General features: G+C 37.4%; 1 pseudogene; it reads right to left on the bottom strand.

Moving 5' to 3' along the window:
- Positions 1-3,421: 3,421 nt before the first annotated feature.
- LOC122492393 lies at positions 3,422-4,355 on the bottom strand (annotated as a pseudogene).
- Positions 4,356-8,524: the final 4,169 nt, after the last annotated feature.

Raw genomic sequence — 8,524 nt, 5'->3', positions numbered from 1 at the left:
TGAGTCAGATAACAAGATTTCAAGACCATAAAATGATATTATTCAATAGATAATAACAATGATTTTTCTTTCATTACTTAGAATGGAAGAAGGTAAAGTGGATTAAACTGCATCATAGAAGGTATAAGCTACATATAATGGATTCCCTCACAGCTAAAAATATTAAGTGTAACTGTGGGCTACCCAAAAAAGGAAGTCCTTTACAAGGAAAGACATTTTCACCATCTAAGGTAGATTAAATGTGGTCTTGCCTGAAGGTCAGAAAACGGACTTGACAACCTCTCAGGGTAGCCCTGTGATTCTCTGAATAAATATTTGAGCAAACATTATTATATTTTTATAGTGGAAAGGTTTTGCGCTTTCAGGAAGGATTATCAACCATATTTTAACATCGTCTTCACAAATTCACTTTTATGGTACTCCCCTGAAGATATATTTGCATCCTCTTGTAAGTGAGTTTCCTATAGAGACTCTAAACGCAAACTCTGTTCCATATTGCCTTTATCTGGATTTGATGCTGAGCTCAGTGGGCATTAGAGTTTTAAAATGAATACATTTTAAAAGCATTGAGAAATAAACTTTAAATGGCTTATATTGCTCATAAAGCCTCTAGCCTTTAAAGTAAAAATACCAGTGCATTCCAAGGAAATACTGTTTACTGTTCCATAAGCCCTAAAAATAAAATAGAATGTTTGAAAGTAAGGTTTTTATCATGAAAGGAGGGAAACACAAACAAGGAATGCAAGAGGAAGGAATAACTCTGTGTTAATGGATTGGAATTGCAGGTATCCATGTGAAATTACGAGTATGTATGCCTACCTATGTCAGTATATATTTTCATGTATTTATATATACTCACACATATATATCTGCATGTGTATGAAATTCATTGCTCTACCAACAGAAACGGACTAAAAGCAATGAGACACCAGTATCAGTAAGCAAACAGTGGTCCTTATAAGTGTTAATTATAGTACTAGGACAGGAAAATACAAGATATACATCAAACACCTGGAATCAGAAAGTCAGGATGTGTTCAAAAACTGATAGGATTTGAGAGCTGCTAAGGTAACCCCAATCAAAGTTCCGGGGGTGGGGGAGTCTCAAAGAAGGGAGAACCACCAAGAGAAACAAGCTAATACTTTACCTGTGTTTTTTCAAGGAGGACAGTTACTCCAGACCCAGAGGGACAGAATATGGGCAAAGACCTGAGGTCGAGACTCTTACTAAAAAGAGATGAAGTCACCTGAATTCCAGCAGTCTCATGGGTCTGGAGAGACAAAAATTAGAAACTTGCCAGTTTCCGATGAAAAGAATGGGATGAGCAATAAACCTGACCAGGTGCTAATGCCCTTTCAGGACATTTGCCAAATGCTGGAATGGTACATTGCAGTCAAGAAAGGAGCAGAGCAGAGAGCTTTTGAAAAGCAGATTAGTATTTTTGGCAGTCTCATAGACCTAGGAAGACTAGAATCGGATTTTCAGATTTGCCTGGGGAAGGAGCCTAGGGGAACATCTCTCCTTCTACCAGTTCACACCTAATTAAAATGACAGCTCATGCCATAGTAAAGGGAAGAATGGACTCTTAAAGGAAAATGAAAACAACATCATCCAGAGCCTATACATTTTTTTTCAGTAAAAATGCACAGCATTTAATTATAAATAATCAAGCATGCAGAGGAAGGCCAATTAATAAACAGCCAAGGCCAATACATATACATGCATACACAACCACACAAATACACACTAGAAACAGACATATAGATGATCCACATACTGAAGTTAATAGACAATGATCTTACTATAAATGTGATTAATATTTTCAAGAAAATAAAGGGACGTAAGGGAATACAAATGAAAATGTAGAGTTCTTCCACAGAATTAGAATGGAAAGATACAATAACCAGAATTAAAACCTCCATAGATGAGTCTATTGGAAGTTACATGGCACAGAAAAGAAGATTAGTGAACTGAAAGACAATTAAATAGGAAATATAAAACCTCCCATTCTTGGGGCGCCTGGGTGGCTCAGTGGGTTAAGCGTCTGACTTTGGCTCAGGTCACGATCTCATGGTCTGTGAGTTGGAGTCCTGGGTCAGGCACGGTGCTGACAGCTCAGAGCCCGGAACCTGCTTCAGATTCTGTGTCTCCCTCTCTCTCTGCCACCCCACCCACCCCACTCACCCCCCCGCCCCGGCCACACTCATGTTCTGTCTCTCTTTCAAAAATAAATAAACACTAAAAATAATTTTTAAAAAACAACTCCCACTCTCAGAGGAAAATAAAGTATTTTTAAGAGATAAAAAAGCATAAGCACTATGAGACACAGATCTAGTATATAATTGTGCTGTCACATTGAGGGGAGGAAAGAAATGCTTCAAAAGCCACATTTCTCCATCTACCAGGACGCAGCTACGTTTTGGAAAAACCCTTACTGGTAACAAGATGTGAAACAGAAAACTGTTTCTTTCTTTGTTTCTACATATGAGTAATCCTTGACTCATTCACATAGAACTTATCAATACTGACACCCAGGATTTCCACAAACAGCTTCAGGGCTTTGGTAAAAGCAGTATAAGCTCTTTGGCTGGGGTTTGTGGTAAAATGGAAAAAAGCCAGATTGATCCAGGCCCAAATTTCTGTATAACCTTATCTAAGTTTCTTTATCTCTCTGGCATTGTTTTTTTTTGGTTTTTGTTTGTTTTTGTTTTTGTTGTAGTTGTTGTTGTTTTCATCTGTAATATGACTATTATAATGTTACCTATTCCATGTGGTTATTATGAGAATTGAATGTACATGCAAAGAAACTGGCACATACTATGTTTAATAAATAGATTTATTCCTCCAAATGCCCTCAAAAAAATAACAAGAACCACAACCACAACCACAACAACAACAAAAACCAGATGTTACCCTATCAGAAGTTGCTTCCATTGGCGGATTTGAAATTACTTTTAGCATCAACCATGGTAGTAATGACCCAGTGAATAATTAAAAGAAACTATACTGAAAATCAAAAGCAAAGGATAGGTTGAACTATATATATATATATATATATATATATATATATATATATATATATATGATTTTAATAGGATAAAAAAAGTTTTGTAGGAGAATGCCAGCTAGTAAAATCAGAAAGGAGAGAATCAGAAAATCACTTTACATCTTTCTCTGTAATAACTGATTTAGACAAAATCACCAACAAATACTAACATCAGTTGGTGAAAAGTATCTGCAGGGGGGGCGAGGGGACAAAATACTCAAACAGCCAAAGTGTTACCTGAATGATTATTTTTTCCTTCCCTCCCCTAGCCTCCCCTTCCCTTCCTCCTTTCCTTTCCAAGGAAGTCTCAGGTTTTAAGCTCCTCCCTCTTCTCCCTGCCTGCTGCTGCCCCCACCCCCTCCTGCACTCCCAGCCTCAGGGGAGCACTTCTCTGGCATCTGGCTGTAATCTAGGAGCCCAGGTCAATGAAGAGGGCTGGCAGCCAATAGTGAGCTTCCCCGGGGCCTGCGGGTCCAGCCAGGGTGTTCAGCATTGCTGTGCTTGCTCCGTCTCCCATAGAAGACTGGCTTTGAGAGCGCTGACAGTCACGTGGCCATTTTTCTCTGCCAGCAGCAGCACTACAGTGTGATTCGTATTGGGCTCAGCTGGAACAGACCGAAAGAGGTAGGCGCACAGGGATGATGCGGAAACGGGTGCCTTCAGTCTCTTGATGGCGCTGATGAGGTCTTCTTGGCTGACATCCTGTGCCTTCCTGCTCCTTCCTTTTAATACCCGGTGATGTAGTTCCTCCAGAGTCATCAGGCCTCCGTTCCGGTGCTTCAGGGCCAGGCACACTTCGATAATTTGGACACCCAGCTCAAAATAGAAATCTCCCCCACCTAGCATCTCAGACAAAATCCTTTTCCGGAGGCCAGAGGATCCACCCCAGTAGTGCCCACGTGTCCTGGAACTGCGCCAGGAACTCAGGCTTCTCCAGGATCTCCTGCTTGTGTTTGCCGGCAAATTCCTCCTGGTTGGTCTTGAACACGTCCAACTGCTTTGGCATCTGGGCCAGATGGTCCTCAGCCAAGACAGTCCTTCGTTCCTTATACTTGACCTCGGCAAGCTCCTTCTTGGCTGTAGGGCCGGCTCCCACCCAGAGGCCATGCATCCCTGCCCTGGGCCTGTAGGCCACCCTGCTGCCAGGACCCCGGGTCCCAGCATCCGAGGATCCACCGCTGGTTCTGAATGATTACTTTTTAACTATAAAGGTCGGAAGACATCTTTACACTTGAAGAGGAACATTACAAACTTGCCACAATACAGGCCCTTGAAGGAAAGAAAGAAAAACGACAGTTGCAAAAGAAAGGCCTTGAAGAAGGAGGAGGAAAGGGAATGCATGCAAATAAAGGCAGCCAGTTTACACATTAAAGGATCAAATTTAACAACATAAAAACAGAGCCACTGATATTATGTGACTCCTGAGGTGATACAAGGAGAAGGGCACACCTAAGTGAATTTACTGACCTGCTGACCAAAAATTTTCCCCTGAAACTAGCTATGATGGAAAGATTGAGACAAATTCAAATTGAAAGAAATTCTGGAAAAACAAAGAAACACAAAACGAATCCCAAAGCAAAAACCTGGTGTGTTTGTTAAATAATATCTGTAAAAAGTGGGAGAATAAATCTTGATTAAAGAGATAAAAACAAAACAAACACACAAAAACTTTGTCCCTGGGTGGCTCAGTTGGTTGAGCTTCAGACTTGATTTCAGCTCAGGTCATGATCTCACAGTTTTGATCTGAGCCCAGCTTGTGGCTCTGCTTTGAACATGGAGCCTGCCTGAAATTCTCTCTCTCTCTCTCTCTCTCTCTCTCTCTCTCTCTCTCTCTCCCTCCCCCCCCCGCCCCTGCCCTATGCATGCTCTCTCTGTCTCTCTCTCTCTTAAAAAAAAAAGGAGACCAAAAAAACCCCAAACCATTATCGCATTATAAATGTTCATATACTTTGCTTGAATGGTTCATGGTTCTTGAAAAAAGACACTACAAAAACATTTTTTGGAGTAACTGAAAAATTTGAATATGGTTAATGCATTGTTTAATACATGGTTTTTACCAGTATTAAATTGTTGAGTGTGAATGAACACCAATATTAGATGCATTATAGATTTTAGATGATTTATTGCTAGGAGATAAGTTCTAAGTTTGTAGATTTAAAGTGATGATGTGTCAGTTCTGATAAATATTTGAGAATTAGCTGTAATCTCATAGAAAAAGAATGGTAAAGTACATATGGTAAAATATTAACACCTGGTAAATCTATATCCATTATAAAAGTAAATATTCATTGCCCTGTTATTTCTAATATTCTCTGACTTCTAAATTTTTTAAAAGAAATGTTAAAATTGAAAGAAGAATTGTTAGCAAAATGAAAAGCCCACAAATAACGAATATCACTATGTTGCTTATCTTTGATTAATTATCATTCACGTTATTTGTCATCTTCTTTCAGAATTTTAATGTGTAAGTCTTGGCTATGACATTAGAAAAATTGTTTTCAAGTCTCAGCTTTTTATAATTTCTGTGATTTGAGCAATTGTGTAATCTCTCTGAGTCTCATATTCCTTTTTAATAAAATGGAATAATAATAGTGCTTCTAGGTGGTTTTGAGGATTAACTGAGTTGATGTGTGTAAAATATAGTATGAGACCATTAACAACTATCAAGAACTAGAACAGAGAATGATTAGATTCTCTATATTCAGTTTTCTCCTTTCTGAGCAAAGAACTACACTACATTTCTTTGCCCCTTGTAATTGTTTAAAATTTACATTTTACAAAATAATAGAACCCAATTTGACATGTGTTGTATTTCCCCTTTTAAAAATATCAGATCTTAAAGGGATTTATGCTGGAATTTTTTGCGTGTGTACATTGATTGTGGATATATTTACATCCCGAACCAATGAAAGTAGAAATTTCAAGTATATAATTTTATCAACTAAATATAACATTCCTGAGTTGGCTTCAGAAGCAGTTACTTTTCAAATGCTTTTGATTTGTCTGAAAGAGCTGCAATGAGAAAGGACCACAGAATGGGGACTTAAGAGATTATTTTGTACATAGTTCTGCAGGCTAGAAATCTGGGATCGAGGAGTCATCAAGGTTGGTCTCCTATCAGGCTTCCCTTTTTGGTGTGTACATGTCTATCTTCTGATGTTCTCATATGATCCTCCCTTCTGTGAATGTCAGTATTCTAATCTCTTCCTCTTATAAGGATACTAACTATATTGAATTAGGGACCAACCCTAAAGACCTCATGTTAGCTTAATTTTCCTTTTTAAAGACCCTATTTATAAACACAGTTACATTCTGAAGTACTAGAGGTTAGGACATCAACATATGAATTTGGAAGGGGGAACACCATTTGGCCCATAACATCCTAAATTTGTCATCTCGGTCATGGAAATATACAATAGACTGTGATTTTGGAGTCAGAAAATGACAAGGGAGGTAAGAAGTTACTTCCACAGCTTTAGAAAAAGATGTTATTAGTCAACTATGTCTTTTGATACTTCTCTTCCTATTAGACAGAGTGTTAAAGTAAAGGCATAGTTGGACCGCTGACTGAATAGTTTGTGGTCTTAAATATATAAAGGCTGAAAAGTTGACCCAACTTAACTGTTTATGCCTTCAATTCAGTCAGCCCTATTCACATGTACCTGGGTGTACTTTGTTCTCATCCATCTGGTGAAGGCTTCTGCGAGGTTGAAAGTAATCTGAGCCTCTTCAATTCTTCAATATAATAAGTAAAAATTAATAAATTCCAAACAAAATTATTCACATTTAAATGCATAACATAATTTAATCGTGCAATTACAGTGGTCTTCAAAGTGACTTCTATGAACTTCTGGGCATCCCTAAGACCCTTTCAGGAGATCAACAAATTAAAAAATATTTTTTTGTAAGAACACAAAAGCATTTTTCTGGGGTGAAATCTGCACTGGTATTGCAAAAGCAATTTTCCATAAAAAGTATGGCACCTTGGCATGAATTAAAGCAGTGGCACTAAACTGCACTAGTATTCATTATATTTTTACCACCACGAATTTACAGTAAAGAAATAAAGGCTTCACTTAACAGTGCCCTTGATGAAGCAGTGCAAATTATTGATTTGATTAAATTTTGACCCTAGAGTACATGTTTTTCAGTATTCTACGTGAGGAAATGAAAATTATCCATAAAGCACCTCTGCTGCCTAAGTATATGACTGTTGCTAAGGAAAACACCTGTGTGCTGGGGGAGGGGGCTATTGTGACACTTGCAAGCTAAATTAGGTTTTGTTTTATTTAGTTTTGTTTTTATGGAAACCATTACACTAGAAAGAAGTTTTAGCAGATGCACTATAGTAATTCAGATTTGCATACTTTATAGACATTGTCTTCAAAAGTGAAGAAACGGACTTGTCTCTTCAAGAAAAACAAATGATACTATTTGCTGTGGATAATAAAATTTGATTTTAACCAAATATTAGAATTGTGAAAAATTAGGGGCGCCTGGGTGGCTCAGTTGGTTAAACATCCAGCTTTTGATTTGGGCTCAGGTCATGACCTCACAAGTGGCAAGTTTGAGCCCCACATCAGGCTGTGTGCTGACAGTGCAGAGACTGTTTGGGATCCTCTCTCTCTCTCCCTCTCTCTCTCTGCCCCTCCCCAACTTGTGCTAACTCTCAAAATGAATAAATAAACTTTAAAAAGGAGAATTTTCAAAAACTTAAATCTATCATTGAAAACTTCACAGCTTGCCAATAAAGTCTTTGTTAATAAATCTGGTGATAATAGTAACAAATGTATTATTTGATATTATATAAAGACATATATCAGTGTTTGGTATTTCTTCATACTTCAATGAACCAATATTTTCCTATTGACTTTAATGTTGTAACATCACAAATGGATAGAGATGCAGTCAAAGCGCAAGACAGGTCAATGGATTATAATGTAAGAAACTACAAAAATTAATGGACATTGTTTCGGATTCCATATGCAAGTAATCTTAAAGAAACTACCATCTGTCAAAATTTGGTGTGGTATCAAATATGTATATTCACATATTTCTTGTGATGCTAGATTTTCTTCATTCGCTTCAGCCAAAACAACGTATCACAACTGACTGAATGCAGAAATAGATATGAGAATTCATTTTCTTGTAGTAGACTAGTCTTTGAGAGGTTTGCAAAAATGTAAAACAATGGGACTCTTCTCTAATTATTTTGATTTGTGGATAATATATGATGAGTTTATTTTTATCTTGAAATTAGTTAATGAATGTCTTTAAATTCCGCATTTTAATTTCTACTTTCAAAAGCAAATAGACATAGTATACATAAAGAACAATCTCTCTGGGGATGTCAATATTTTTTAATACTAAGAAAGCTCCTAAGAATTGAAAGCTTGAGTACTCCTATCTATCAAAAGAAAATTACAGGATATACAATGATAGTATGCATGAATGTGTTTGATACATTATCTATACACT

This window comes from Prionailurus bengalensis, chromosome C2, assembly GCF_016509475.1.
Source record: "Prionailurus bengalensis isolate Pbe53 chromosome C2, Fcat_Pben_1.1_paternal_pri, whole genome shotgun sequence".
NCBI lineage: Eukaryota > Metazoa > Chordata > Mammalia > Carnivora > Felidae > Prionailurus > Prionailurus bengalensis.
The sequence above is the reverse complement of the archived record's forward strand: the minus strand, read 5'-3'. Positions and strand labels throughout refer to the sequence as shown.